Genomic DNA, 15,817 nt, shown 5'->3' on the forward strand with positions numbered 1-15,817 from the left:
TAGGCAAGGAGGAGATTCTTCTGCGCTCAAACAGTACATATAAATAAGCAGGCCATATTGAAGCTAATGGTATTGCATGCTCCTACCGTCTATCATGGAGCTCCATGTTATTTTCTAGTATTCTATTCATTTTTCAGTCAAAAGAATATCCAAGGAATGTGCCAGAAAACCCGGCAAGAAAATTTGTAGAAAAGGAGGTATGTATAAAAGTGGACACAAATGAATCCTGGGTTGGAAAACAAAAAACTGAATGGTTCAAACCATAGGGAGGAACATCAGCAAAGCACATCTTAAAAGAAAATTAGGTGGTTGCAGAAAGAAGAAATTGTTCGTAATTAATAGAGTTGGAAACCAGCGAAATAGGGCAAATGTTTTAAAAACAAGAGAATTAAACAAAAATTCCTTTCCCCTTCTGAAGCATAAATGCACAGCGGATTGGAGAGTTGTTTGCATATTCATCTGATAAAGAGGTGGAGTTCAGTGGTAATGTGTGTTTTTCACATGTAGAGCCAGTGACTTAGTAGAGAGTTTAATGAGCTGAAGCCTTTATAGCTTTGACTCCCTTGAGTGCAACAGAGACAATTTTTGTAGTTGCTGTATAAAATTACTTTCTTCCCCCTCCCCCCCCATCTGATTAAAAGACAGAATGCTATTTCCAGAGAGAATTATAGTTATTTTCTTCTGGCAGAAGAAAAAGTATGGATTGTGAAGTAATTACTTTGTTGATCAGGTTTATTGTTTCATATCATTTGGACTGAAATAGTTTTGTACATGACACTTCATATTGGATTTATATTTCTAGTAATATGCAGTTTTCTTTTGAATATCACAGATGGAGATATATTGGACTATCACCAATTGACAAATGTTTTTAGATTAGGGGTTTTTGGTTTTTTTTGAGGACTTAATATTGAAGATTTTGAATTTGTTGTCCCTTGTATTTTCTATTTTGTTTAGCTTTGCTGTCCTAATTGACTGTTTACCAAAACAAAGTATTCAGGTAATTAGTTAGAAACCTGAGCATTCAATTAAAACTTGATAGCAATAGTACGTTCTTCAACTATCACCAATATAATTATACTTTTGACAAGGATCAGATAGTCATTGACATAAATTGCTATTTTGTGATTGTTTTCTTTCTTTGCTTTGCAAATCTATTCAGTGAAAAAAATGATGTCATTCAACTTTATTTCTCAAATCAATGGTTATGGAAACACCCATAGCTTTTGCTACTTTAAATTTCATGAATATTAAAAATGGAAACTGTCGACATTTGAGTTGAACTGAAAGTTCATGAGTTTTCCATTTGTATTGATACAATTTAGGTGGTTGGTTTATGAAGCTGGGGATACCTCTGAAGAAAAATACTCTTCCTTAATTCCTCTTTATCATGAATTGCCTTCAGTAAGAAAATTCTGGCTTATATTAATCATATTGCTTTTTTGTAGTTTGTTAACCACCACTAAGCTAAAGTTTGAAGTGGGACATAATGGTACCTAATACTACAATTAGCTAATGATAGTACACTATCCAAGGCGGATGAATACAAAGATTCACTGCTTCATAAGCCATAGCTTCTAACAATAAATAATTTAATAATAAAAAATAATTTTCCAAATCGATTTCTTTTTTACATGTTTGAAAAGTATGTCAGTGTGCAAAGGGTGTGCAAAAGGTGGAGAAATCTGAAGCAAGTTAGAGAAGAACAATAAAGAATATAGTTACATAGTCATCTTATTAAAAAACAATTATAAGCATATTCAAAGCTGGTCAGGCGCCATAATATGTTCTGTATTCTGTGACATTGAAAGTGCTGTTCCAACATTGAGATCTAAAAGTGTTTGCTTGTTTATTAATTAAAATTAAACATTGTAACAATAATGTAAGATTACCGGTAATATGATTACCTTTGGATTGTACACTTAAAAAAATTTCAGAGAACAGAAGGGAAAAATAGTCCATATTTGTTTCAAAGACCCTTCCTGCTCTCTGCTTCAAAATTGTTCTATTAAGAAAGTAAAAAAAAAAATGGATCTAGAAATGAGAATGGAAGTTGATTATTCCCCTCATTCTTTCAACATTGGTAAAGTTGCTAGACCATATCTTAATTTGCACTTTCTTTCTTAACTAGTAGAATTTATAGAAAGATACAATACACCATTAACCTATTATTTGAATTAACCTATTTTCTAGGTTTGTACAGTACATTGAATCATAAAGTAACTAAACAGGCCGGGCTTTGCAATGAGCTAAGTCATAAAAACAAGCTGTGGTTAAAACTTTCGAAGAGATTAGCAAGTTTATCTAAATTCTGTGCAATGTTTAACAATTTAAACAATTGTGTAAACCAGCTGTTCTGCTATCCTTATCCTGAATTAATAAGTAGACACATCCCCTTGTTTCCAACTCTTCTTTAGAAGCCTGATTAGAATGATAAATGACATTTCAGTTATTCCAGAATCTCCGACTTCTATTACATTATGTTGTGTTCTATTATGCTGCCAAAATGGAGGAACTAGCTTACAGTGACCATACATTCTTCAATATGAAGGACAATCCTTTATTTCACAAAGCTTCTCCTTTCGATTTATTTGTGCTTCAAATAAATGTACTCATTTTGTCCTTTTCAGGTTGTCCTCAACCTACAACCACCATTCAGCTGAAATTTCCTGTTGCTAAGTGAGACAGTTGTTAAGTAAATTTTGCCCCATTTATGACCTTTCTTGCCACAGTTGTTATGAATCACTGCAGTTGTTAAGTTAGTAACACAGTTGTTAAATGAATCTGGCTTCCCCATTCTTTGCTTGTCAAAAGATGATCACATGATCCCAGGATGCCACAACCGTTATAGATATGAGTCACATGCCAAGCATCTCAATTTTGATCATGTGACCATGGGGATGCTGCAATGGTCATAAGGGTGAAAAACGGTCACAAGTCACTTTTTTCAGTGCTGCTGCAAATTCAGTCACTAAATGAACTGTTGTAAGTCAAGAACCATCTGTATTTTGATCATTTAACTTTTATTGTATAAATGGTACCACATAATGCAGTCTTTCACATTCATGTGAAAAATAGAGAAATTTAATCTTTCTTTTTTTAAAAAATTACATATTTTATTTTAGATACCACATTTTATTAGAATATGCGTTTTTGTAACATTTTTTTTGGCTTTGCTCTTGAATTAAGATTTTTTTATTCTTTTATTCTTATGAACTCTTTCAAATTTGACCTTTTTCATGTTTGTCCTTTATTTTTTCCAAGAAAAATGGTCACACTAAACTAGCCATAAGAGGAGCTATTATTCTATAACATTTGATATGTGGTCAGCCAGCCATTGTCTTATATAGTTTTTTTTTAAAATTAGTTTGTGCTGGTTTTATTTCTATTGTGTGCTGGATGATAGCTTAATGTTAAAAATATTACATTCTTGAGAATAACTCCAGTGTCAGAGTTACACTTTTAGTGTGATGATATCCTATTATGCTACTTCGTTTTTCCACTTGAGATGTTTTTCCTCCAGAATTATAGCTTTGTATTTTCTATTTGTCCATCGGTTTACTTTGTGCTGGTCGTTGACTGAATGAAGGTTAGTAGACTTAAGCATTTCCTACCACCCCAGGTTCTACTTAGGGTCCATGACAACTCACCATGGCCAACTCACTGTGGGACAAGAGTTACACTAATATCAAAAGAATGGTGGAATAGAATCATCAAAGAAAGGATGCAAAATGAGGGACAGAATGAAATGTGAATGACAAAAATTAAAATAATTTTGTATTTATTTTAAATAATTAAATTGAATTGTTAAATTGTCCTGTGGCGGGTACACCTGTGATGAGTTGGCCACAGCGATTTGGCTGTGGTGAGTTGTCCCATTCTGTTTGCTATTACTTGATGGCTGGCTATTTGGTATTGCATTTGCAGATGCAGCAAAATATTAATAACAACTTTTTAATTTTTTTTTAATTTAAGAGTGGGAATGAGAACAGGAACTGATTTTTTTTCCTATTTTCATCTGTATCCCCTAATTGACATCAATACTGTTATGCTTCCCATCACTTCCAGTAACAGCCCAATATCTATGGAGATTCACAGTCATCCAGGTCATAGTTATCCCAAAGATTCTTTTTCACGAGGCAACTGGACTTTCTTGTTTTTCTTTGAAGATGTTTCACTTCTCATCCAAGAAGCTTCTTCAGCTCTGATTGGATCAAACTCCATTCCCCACCATCCAGTCAGAGCTGAAGAAGCTTCTTGGATGAGAAGCGAAATATCATCAAAGAAGAAAAAAAAGAAAATCCAGTTACCTCATGAAAAAGCATCTAGATGAATTTTTGCAGCTCTCTGTGGATTCAGAGATGGAGTTTTTTTGATGCCTCTTAACATTCTGTACTTTTATGCTGAACAATGGAGCCCTAATATTGGAGGTTTTTAAGAAGAAATCATATAGGGTTTCCTGCTTGAGCAGGGAGCTGGACTAGAAGACCTCCAGGGTCCCTTCCAAGTCTTGTTCTTCTATTATATCAATCTGTCCTGTTAATACTGTACATTTCATGTTGCCACAGCTTTACTTTACACCCCAAGGTTCTCAAGGAACTGGCAGATGTGATCTCAGAACTGCTAACTATATTTTTCAAAGATCTTGGAGCACTGGGGAACTACTAGAGGACTGGAAAAGAACTGATGTAGTTCCCACCTTCAAAAAAGGAAAGAAAATGGATCCAGGAAATTACAGACCTATCAGCCTGACCTCAATACCTGGGAAGATTCTGAAAAAGATAATCAAACAATGAATCAGCGAACACCTAGAGGCAAACAAAATCACTATTAAAAGCCAACATGGGTTTGTCAAAAACAGATCATGCCAGACAAATCTTATTGCATTCTTTGACCAAGTGACAAAATTAGTGGATCAGAGGAATGCTGTGGGTATAATTTACTTGGACTTCAGTAAGGCATTTGATAAAGTAGATCACAACCTACTATTTGATAAGATAGAAAAATGCGGATTAGACAGCATCACCACCAAATGGATCTGTAGCTGGCTGACCGGGCGTACTCAGTGTGTGGTCCTCAATGGAACTGCATCTACATGGAGGGAAGTGTGTAGTGGGGTGCCCCAGGGCTCTGTTCTGGGCCCAGTGCTCTTCAACATGTTCATCAACGATTTGGATGAGGGGATAGATAGGGAACTCATCAAATTTGCAGATTACATCAAGTTAGCAGGAATAGTCAACACTCCAGAAGACAAGCTTAAGATACAGGAGGACCTGGGCAGACTTGAACACTGGGCGCTATCTAACCAAATGAAATTCAATGGTGAAAAAAGTAAAGTTCTACATTTAGGCAAGAAAAACCAAATGTACAGGTGTAGTATAGGGCAGGGGTAGGCAACCTTGGCTCTTTTATGACTCGTGGACTTCAACTCCAGAATTCCTGAGTCAGCACAGTTGGCATGATGCTGTCTAATCCGCCTACCCCTGTGTGCCTTGGTAAGGCCACACTTGGAATACTGCATCCAGTTTTGAATGTAAAAAGATGTTGAGACTCTAGAGTACAGAGAAGAGAAGAGCAACAAAGATGATTAGAGGATTGAAGGCTAAAATATATAAGGAAAGGTTGCTGGAATTGGGTATGTCTAGTTTAACGAAGAGAAGGACGAGGGAGGATATGATAGCAGTGTTCCAATATCTCAGGGGCTGCCACAAAGAAGAGGGAGTGAAGCTATTTTCCAAGGCACCTAAAGGCAGGACAAGAAGCAACAGATGGAAACTAATCAAGGAGAGAAGCAACCTAGAACTTAGGAGAAACTTCCTGACAATTAGAACAATTAACCAGTGGAACAACCTGCCTCCAGAAGCAGTGAATGCTCCAACACTGGAAGTTTTTAAGAAGAGACTGGACAGCCATTTGTCTGAAATAGTGTAGGGTTTCCTGCCTGAGCAGGGGGTTGGACTCGATTACCTCCAAGGTCCCTTCCAACTTATGGATCATCTCACAGTCAGCCAGATGTTCAGACTGGATTTGGCATTTTGTCTACCTATTGAGTCCTTACCCAGGACCTGGGATAGGCAGATGTGGATGTTTGATGGTATTATTATTATTATTATTATTATTATTATTATTATTATTATTATTATTATTATTATTATTATGGATCATCGCACAGTCGGCCAGATGTTCAGACTGGATTTGGCATTTTGTCTACCTATCGAGTCCTTACCCAGGACCTGGGATAGGCAGATGTGGATGTTTGATGGTATTACAGGTATCGTCGCAGGATGGAAGCAGTTCCTAATAAGACCGCCTTTTGCAATTGACTAATAGCGAATTTGTCAATGCCAATGGTGTTCAAGTGGTGCTCCATTGTTTTGGGATTGCACCCAAGGAGCCTATGACTATTGGTACTACCCTTGCTTGCTTTTGCCACAGTCTTTCTATTTCTATTTGTAGGTCTTTGTATTTTGTTATCTTCTCCAGTTCTTTCTCTTCTATTCTGCTATCTCGAGGCACTGCCACGTCCACTATCCAGACTTTTTTGTCATTATTATTATTATTATTATTATTATTATTATTATTATTATTATTATTATAGATCATCGCACAGTCAGCCAGATGTTCAGACTGGATTTGGCATTTTGTCTACCTAACGAGTCCTTACCCATGCGTGGATGAAGGGCATGATTCATTGTCATTATTTTTCTGGTCTTCCTATCCATTGCTTTTAGTTCTGCTTGAGTCCAGTCCACTATTCCAGCTGTGTACCTAATGACTGGAATTGCCCAGGTATTGATTGCCTTTATGGTATTTCCTCCATTGAATTTGGACTTTAAGATCTTCTTCACTCTCTTGATGTATTCACCTCTAATCTTTTTCTTGACTTCAGTGTGCTTGATGTTGTCAGCTTGAAGGATACCCAGTATTTGTAGTAATCTTCCTCATCCAGACTCATAATGTTATTTTCGTGGGGCATCTTGATTCCTTCAGTTTTCACTACTTTTCCTTGTTTGATAGTAAGTGTGGCACATTTGTCCAAGCCAAACTCCATAACAATATCTTGGCTATATATACGGACAGTGTTGAGCAGAGATTCTATTTCAGATGATGTTTTTCCATACAGCTTCAGATCATCCATGTAAAGGATTATTATTATTATTATTATTATTATTATTATTATTATTATTATTATTATCATCATCATTATTATTATTATTATTATTATTATTATTATTATTTTCTAATACATGGCATAATTAGACATGTGATCCTCTCATTGGGTTTCTAAGATAGACTTAAGGAGAACCTCACCTAGTAAGATTGATTGCAGCAGTTATTGGTTGTAATGGAAGCAATAGTTGCAATCTTGTAAAAGATAAATGTATGGCTTCATTTATTCAATGGACTGAAGAGCTGATTGCATTTGCTAGTTATGAGCAGATTGTTTATCGATATAGATTTTGTATAGACAAGTACAAGCAGTCCTTGACTAATGACTATATTTGGGATCAGATTTTTTGTTATTAAGCAAGGCAGTTAAGTTTCCCCTGTATTTCTTGTACGTTGTTTTAATTAAAGCACTCTGTGTGCTCTTTCTTTCTCTTGGACAATGTATATTTCACCATAAGTATTATTTGTGTGTGTGTGTGTTTTGCCCTTTTTCCTTTTTTTTAGCATTTAATGCAATAAAAATAAATTTAAAAAACCGCAGCCTGGTAGGTACCCTGCAGCTGTTCTTTGCCCATCTTCAGCCTACCATAAGCTGCTTTAGACTCATGAATAAAATGTTTAGAGAAAGTTGTGGCCACCCTGATGTTTTCTGACGATATATTAATACATTTTAAAATGCCCTTCTTATGAATATGGCCAGCTGTAGCTTCAGAGGCACTGGTCTTAACTAAGTTCTGCAAGGATAATAAGTTCAATTCATTTTTAGGAGACTTAATTTTCCTGCAGCCCTTTCTTTGTATGCGGGATTATGAAAATGCCATTTATTGCCTTTGAGGTTTGCAGATGACCAGAACAATGTGTGTCGAGGGAAATCAGGAGACTCTTTGGAACAATACCCACCTTGCCTTATTCTGTCCACTTTCTACAAAAATGACTGCAGCAATTTACATGCCTCAACTAATGTGCATTGCAGCCGTGTTTGCTGTTCTGCTGTTTATCAAGCATGTGTAATTAGCTGAGTGACTTTTGCCTTCTATTACTAAGCATTGATTTCGCATAGTCATAAATCAAGAGGTGAGGTTTTATCATTTTTCAAGTTATAAAAGCCAATCACATTTTAATGCCCCAAAGCATCAGGGATACCAGCAAGTTGATACAAGAGATATCTATAGTTGTAGAGATGGCCAAATTAACTGCTTTAATCAAAGAAAGAACAAATCCAGTTTTGTTTCTACTTGGAAACTGCTTTTAGAATTTGTGCTTGAGACAGAAAAAAATGGAATTGGACAGCCATTTGTCTGAAATGGTATAGGGTTTCCTGCCTGAGCAAGGGGTTGGACTAGAAGACCTCCAAGGTCCCTTCCAACTGTGTTATTCTGTTATTCTGTTAAATTCTGACTTTGGGATTTGCTGATTAGATAAGTTAGTTGTTATAGAAATGGCTCTTATATCCTAAGTATGCAAATGTAAAAAGTTGAGGCTGCAATATTATTAACTTTATTCTACTGCGCTGAAAACAGTTGGAAGTTAATTTTTCAATTCCCCTTTCCCACAATCTTTATTTTCACTTTATATTTTGTTCAGTTTTACACACACACACACACACACAGAGCAATGTCTGTAGTTAAATACTGTGGTTGCTGAATTTAGACTGTAGAGCAATGAAGAAGTTTGACTTCAAAATGTTCTTCTAACTTTCTGAGTCTATATATAATGCTATGCTGAATATTTGCTAACTGATCTTTGGTTTGTTGAACTGTATAGGGAAATAAAGTTTGCTGTCTATTTTAAGACCTAGGTAAGAATAATCACATTTATGGTGTGATAGCATGAAATACCATCTTCATTCTGGTTTGGCTATGTTGCTTCACCTAGAATCCATTACGTGTTCTTTAATTAATGAAAAAATAAATAAAATAATATAAATAAATAAATAAATAAATAAATAAATAAATAAATAAATAAATAAATAAATGAACTGTAACTGGATTGTTGCTGTGATAAGTGTGAAACACGTTTCATCTTGGTTTTGGATGAGAGGATACATATGAAATTTCATTATTTCCAAGTAATTAATGCCTTATTCTTACATTATGGCAGTTATTGGAGGCGTTTAGATATGTACTGTATGTTGGCTCTTTCTACACTATATTCAGTGATTCTTATGGAAGTCGTATGTGCAGCGGCAACTGGCAGGAATTTTGTGCATGCATTATTATAACATGCATGCTTATACCAAAAGAAATTTACCCTGCTGTGCAAAAAGAAAGATTATTGAAGAGATTTATATGAGCATTGTATATACTATAAACAGAAGGTACGATGTAAATCCATTAAATACTTCCATCACATTCATATTAGCCTGTTAATTAAGTGTGGAGTGGATGGTATGACAATTAGCTCTTTTGGGGTTGTTGTTGTTGTTTTGCTAAGTGTCAAGGCAATTGGTTATTTTGGATCCAAAGACAATGAGCACATTAGTGAATAATGGGATTTTAAGCTTTATTATTAACTCAAGGAAACAGATTTAAAAGCATAAAAGCATAAATACCAGGCAAAATGATACCAAATCTCCTACAAGGTTTTAGGAGCTCTTTAATAATAATAATGACAGCATACATGTCTAGGTGGCTAGTTTCCACAATACCCAATTCTAGATTCTATGTGTTCTAGCTTAAAGGCTAGTACTAGGGAATTTATTAAAATCTGGCACCATGACTTCTTGGGCCTGTTTCTGTGGTCATGAAATTGCAAGATCTGATTTTGACTTTGCATTGGGAATTGAAAATTTGAGATTTTCACAGATTTACAGCTATGTGAAGTTTCCCACCCTCTTTTATTTTATTCAGTAAACTAGAGTAAAAAGACAAACAGGTTAGTTCAGAATGAGTTCCATATCTCTAGGCAATTTTTAACAAGTCTGAGACATCATCATCATCATCATCATCATCATCATCATCATCGGAAGGGACCTTGGAGGTCATCTAGTCCAACCCCTGCTCAGGCAAGAAACCCCATACCATTTCGGACAAATAGCTGTCCAGTTTCTTCTTAAAAACTTCCAGTGTTGGAACATTCACTGCTTCTGGAGGCAGGTTGTTGCACTAGTTAATTGTTCTAACTGTCAGGAAATTTCTCCTTAGTTCTAGGTTGCTTCTCTTCTTGATTAGTTTCCATCCATTGCTTCTTGTCCTGCCTTCAGGCGCTTTAGAGAATAGCTTGACTCCCTCTTCTTTGTGGCAGCCCCTGAGATATTGGAATGCTGCTATCATGTCCCCCCTTGTCCTTCTCTTCGTTAAACTAGACATACCCAATTCTCGCAACCGTTCCTTATATGTTTTAGCCTCCAGTCCCCTAATCATCTTTGTTGCTCTTCTCTGTACTCTTTCTACATAAAAATATACCATTAAACTCCTTGGAATAATGATAGTCTTCTACATTGCCACTGCATGTAGCTACATAGCTGGCTCAAAAATCATAATCAAAGTTAAAATTTAATCAGTATAGGTTTTTTTTCAAACTTCATCTGGAAGAACCCAAAATGTGTGAAAATTAGTATTGAATTTAGGAATGGCTCTTTTTACTTCCTCCCATATGTGATATTCTGAATTGGATTCTGATAGATGTTGGCATAATAGATTGAGAAGCTGTGTTTCCACAGCACACACAACACACCTAATTTGTTTTCTGTACATTATTTTTTTTAATTTGTATAATATGTTGAAGCATAGAAATCAAACAGACTGGGTTTTTACATCAAGGCAAGTCCCCTCAAATTAATCAAGAACAATAGACACCAAACATACCATGATGTGTGAAAGCAACTGCTAGGTCATTACCTGGCCTTAGGAAATGTGTTGTGTGAACTCAACCAATATTAATCTAAGGAGACCTGCTTTTCCACGCTTGGGAACCTTGAGGCAATCACTTTCTCAAATTTCTACACTGTTTTGTTATGAGTATAAAAGGGAGAATATACTTTAGTAGTTTTTGAAGGATAAGCAAAGTTACAATCGTAACTCTGTTTGTGTAGTCAGAAGAATAATTTGGAGTTCAAACTGGAGCTGGAGTTGTGCAAGTATAAATAAAAATGAGATCCAGACAGCTGTGAGCAAAGAAGAAACGTTTATTTCTAAAAGGAAAACAGTTTGCTTTTAGGAGCAGGCTGCAGAGAAATAGGGTACAGTGGCAAATTTTTATAGGGGGAGCTTTTCTGGGGTGTGGAAGTGTCTATGTGCTGAGGGACGTGTGTGTGTGTGTGTGTGTGTGTGTGTGTGTGTGTGTGTGTATTCTTGTGAACATACAGTTCTCCTGGGAGACTTAATTTAATTAACTCTATTGGTGTTTGCAGACCTTGTCCTTTGATATGTGGATTAGGTCTGGGTAGCGTATTTTGGGGTTTGAGGAAGTTTGCTAATTTGATTAACTCATAGACACTGATTCTGAGACCATTGTGGATTCTGTTAATATTTTAAGGGAAGATGGAAACAGTATAAAGAATAAAATATATTTGGGTATAAAACTTCTCACAGTGTCTCAGTTGTGAATCTGATAGAAACTTGGGTTGTATTGCGTTATAGGAGAGGTACATGCCTGTTCTTGAACCATGTTGCAGTTGGCTTTGTGTGGTGTGTTCAGACTACATTCTCTCAAAAGGATGAAACTAGGACAAAGACAGTCTGTGTAGAACACAATAAAAATACATCTAATTTTATGAATATTTTAAATAGTTTGGTGTCAGTATTGAAACAGATACTTGAGGCAACCTTTAAAGCAGAGGTCCCCAATCTTTTGGGCATGAGGGACCGGTTACATCAGGGGTGTCAAACTGCCGACCCACAATGAAATCGTGCCCATTCCATTGCCAGCAATGGGGAAAAAGCTCAGATGTGTTGTGCGACGTCACGTGACTTTGCGAGTTTGACATGTCTGGATTACATGGAGAGAGATTTTTCCGTGAACCAGAGGGGGCGTGGTTTTGTGTGCTGCCTGCATCCCACAGATGGGGCTTTGCTTGTTTGTGCGGACCGGTTGCTGGCATGCCATGGATTGGAGGTTGGGGACCCCTGCTTTAAAGCATGGTGGAGAGGAAAACTGCAGCTACAAAGTATGCATTCCTGGATTATAGAAACTTTAAACAAAGAGCTAATGTCCTCACAGAGTTTTTGAAAACCTAAGTGGATCTCAATAAAGTGTTCCATCTGCATGTGTGGCTGGAGATTTTTCTATTTAAACCAGGCGTATGTACTGTATTACTTTAGCTGCAGGAAAGTAGTAATAATGCAGTGTGTCTTTAGCAAAAGCCTGATGAAAAAGTTAGTGTTTGTGGTAATGTACACCAGCAGAGCATCTTTTTTTAATGTCCTCATTTAATGTCCAAAACCAGATGGCCTCATTCTGGTTTTCTTCCTTTTCTGTCTGATGGGATTTTGTTGAAGATCCAAGAATAGGCAGGGATTATTTTGTTGTTTGGCTCTCATGTAGACAATTCAAGTGTATTAGTTTGATAGTACTGTTTTACTTCTTTAATATTAGGGCATTTAAATTCTTATTTATGTTACAGCTATCTGTATAATTGGCTTGAGTTCAGTCATTGTTTTAATGATGGATAAATTGAAACCATAGCCAGTTGTTTTTTATGAGTTAAGGCATTGCACTAGGAATAAAAAAAAGTGAGTTCCACTCCTGCTTTAGGCATAAAATACCAATTGGGTGACCTCAGGCCAGTCACATCTACTCATCCCTAAAACAGAGGCAATGGCCAACCACTTCTGAAAATGTTGCCTTGAAACCTTGGATTTGTACATTGGTGACACCTAAAAAATATTTCCCTCTTGCCAATTTGATTGATATATTTGTATAATTATTTGTCAAGAACAATAGAGGTTTCTTGATGCTGTGGTTACAGTAATTTTAAAGATTAATTACTAGAACTTTTGATGCATTATTCTTAATGCAATGTGTAAGAATGTATACATATGTATGTAGATAATTATTAGTCTTCTGTAGTTTGTTGGGGGAGGAGAAGAGTCTTTGTTGATATTTACCCTTGTCTCTCTATTGCCAATTTATATATTAAAGCCCACTATTTTGACCTGGGCTCGAAAAGTATAAATTTCAGCAAAGCAATTAATGTATTGTTATAATGTCACTAAAATGCTAGATTACAGCCCATCGTCAATTAATTGTAGACAATCTGTATTTTCTAAGAATGTTCTTAAATATATGTCAATAATCTGAATGGCATTTTCAAGATTGAACAGGGCTGCTTATGGCAAACTATTCCTAGCTTTGTTTAAACACTGGTATACATAATGGTTCTGTTTGACGTAAGAATTATTGATTGCTACTTCATCGGTTTCAGCCAGAGAATGTTTAGGACCATCTACCAACTTGATATATCGGAATTGGATCTGTCTACCAGCATGTCTCATTAAATTAATATATTTCTTGTTAATTATACCTAATTAAAGAAGAGTGACTTAATTTCCAATTTAAATTCCAAAATTGTCTGCATTGTACTATGTATGTGCAGTATGTTTGGTTTTTTTTTCATATATATAAATTTTTATTTTTAACCAACAAGACAAAACAAAACAAAGCAAAACATAACACACATACACACACAATATATACTCCTCCTTTTTTTTACAGCAATTACATAACAGTAATCTAATATTTACATTTCCCCCTTATTCTTCTTTAAATATTTGTCCTTATAGCCCCATTATTTCTTATTTACATTTTTCTTCCTTCATGTTCTATTTCTTACTAAGAATAATTCATATTATTATTATTACATTATTGTACACATATTTTCACTTTTGACCTTTCCATATTTATTCTCTTTTATTTCTAGTCTCCAACCAGACATACACCTTGTTCCATACTATATAATACTCTGTGTCTTCCTTTTCTTTTATCTCTTTTGTTAATTTGTCCATCTCAGCACAGTCCAGGATTTTTCTTATTACTTCTTCCTCTGATGGTATATTCTCATTTTTCCAGCACTGTGCATATGCTATTCTTGCCGCCGTTATTATATGTAAAATTAAGTACCATATTTCTTTACTATATTTTCTATTTAAAATACCCAACAAAAAGATCTCTGGTTTCCAGTCTACAGGTTGGTCTATTATTTCTTGGATCCATTTTCTTATTGTAGACCAGTATTTTTTTGCAACTGGGCATGTCCATCATAGATGATAATATGTTCCATGTACTTTTTTACATTTCCAACTTATTGGCGAATTATTCTGAAACATCTTGGCAAGCTTTACAGGTGGAAGATGCCATCTGTAAAACATTTTCAACTGGTTTTCCTTGAATGCCGCCGACATAGTCAATTTTATATTTATTTCCCATATTTTTTCCCATTTCTCCAATTCTATATTATATCCGAATTTTTTTGCCCATCTAATCATTGTGTCTTTGACAACCTCGTCTTCCATTTTATATCTCAGTAGGTATTTGTATAAATTGCTAATTAATTTTATTTCTGTTCCATGTATAATTTTATCTAATTCTTGCGGCTCTTTTTGGATTTCATATAATTTTTTGTCCTCTGTATATTTAGACTGAATTTGTGTAAATGTCCACCAATCAATCTCTCTGCCAATGTCTTGTTCCAATTCTTGTTTTGTTTTCAAATTTCCCTGTTCATTTACTAATTCCTTGTATCCAATTATCTTATTTATATCCAATAGGTTTGGGTATTTCAGAGCTTCTGTTGGGGATAACCACATTGGAATTCTTGTATAATGTTTTTGTTTTATTTTTTCCCAAGTCTGTAGCAATGCATTCCTAACTATGTGTCTTTGAAAATATCTGTGTATTTTATGTTTTTTGTCCCATAGGAATGCATGCCATCCTGCTTGCAAATCATGTCCTTCTATTGTTAAGACGCTAGTATTTTTCAAATCCATCCAATCTTTTAGCCAAGTTAAGCTTGATGCTTGATAGTATATTTCCCACTCTGGTAACGCCAATCCCCCTTTATCTTTCGTGTCTTGCAAAAGTTTTAATTTAATCCTGGGTTTTTTCCTTTGCCATATAAATTTAGTGATCAATTTATTTAATTTTTGAAAGAATGTTTTCCCTAATTTTATTGGAATAACCTGGAACAGAAATAATATTTTTGGCAATACATTCATTTTGACCGTAGCGGTCCTCCCTAAAAATGAAATTTGCAAATTTTCCCAATTTTCTAAATCTTTTTTTATCTGGTGTAGTATTTTATCATAATTGTCCTCCTTAATCGAGGAGCATTTCGCTGTAAGCCAGATCCCTAAGTATTTTATTTTCTTGGTTATACTTATCTTTGTTTTATCTTCCAATTCCCTTTCTTGTGCCTTTGTAAGATTTTTTGTTATTAATTTGGATTTATTCCTATTAATCTTAAGTCCGGCTACCTCGCCAAATTCTTCTATTTTTTGAATCAATTTAAAGCCAGTTTCTAATGGATCTTCCAAAAAGTATGTTCGGGTTTTTTTATATATATCCACCAAATGTGATAAAACATTCCTTCAGTTTCATAGCATTTTTATCATTTATTACTGTGGGATTTGTCTGTATTAGCTATTATTGACAGTATATGTGGTTGTTGTTTAATGACCTCTTATTCAAAAATAATTCAGATTTACAATGG

The 15,817-nt window shown here is 35.1% G+C and overlaps 1 protein-coding gene across 5 annotated transcripts in view; it reads left to right on the plus strand.

Annotated features, from left to right (window-relative positions):
- Positions 1-15,817, plus strand: part of NLGN1 (neuroligin 1) — a 554,754-nt gene that overhangs the window by 49,122 nt on the left and 489,815 nt on the right. The window lies entirely within an intron of this gene.

Source organism: Crotalus tigris, unplaced genomic scaffold (genome assembly GCF_016545835.1).
Source record: "Crotalus tigris isolate CLP2741 ecotype Arizona unplaced genomic scaffold, ASM1654583v1 scf7180000017549.6302385, whole genome shotgun sequence".
Classification (NCBI taxonomy): domain Eukaryota; kingdom Metazoa; phylum Chordata; class Lepidosauria; order Squamata; family Viperidae; genus Crotalus; species Crotalus tigris.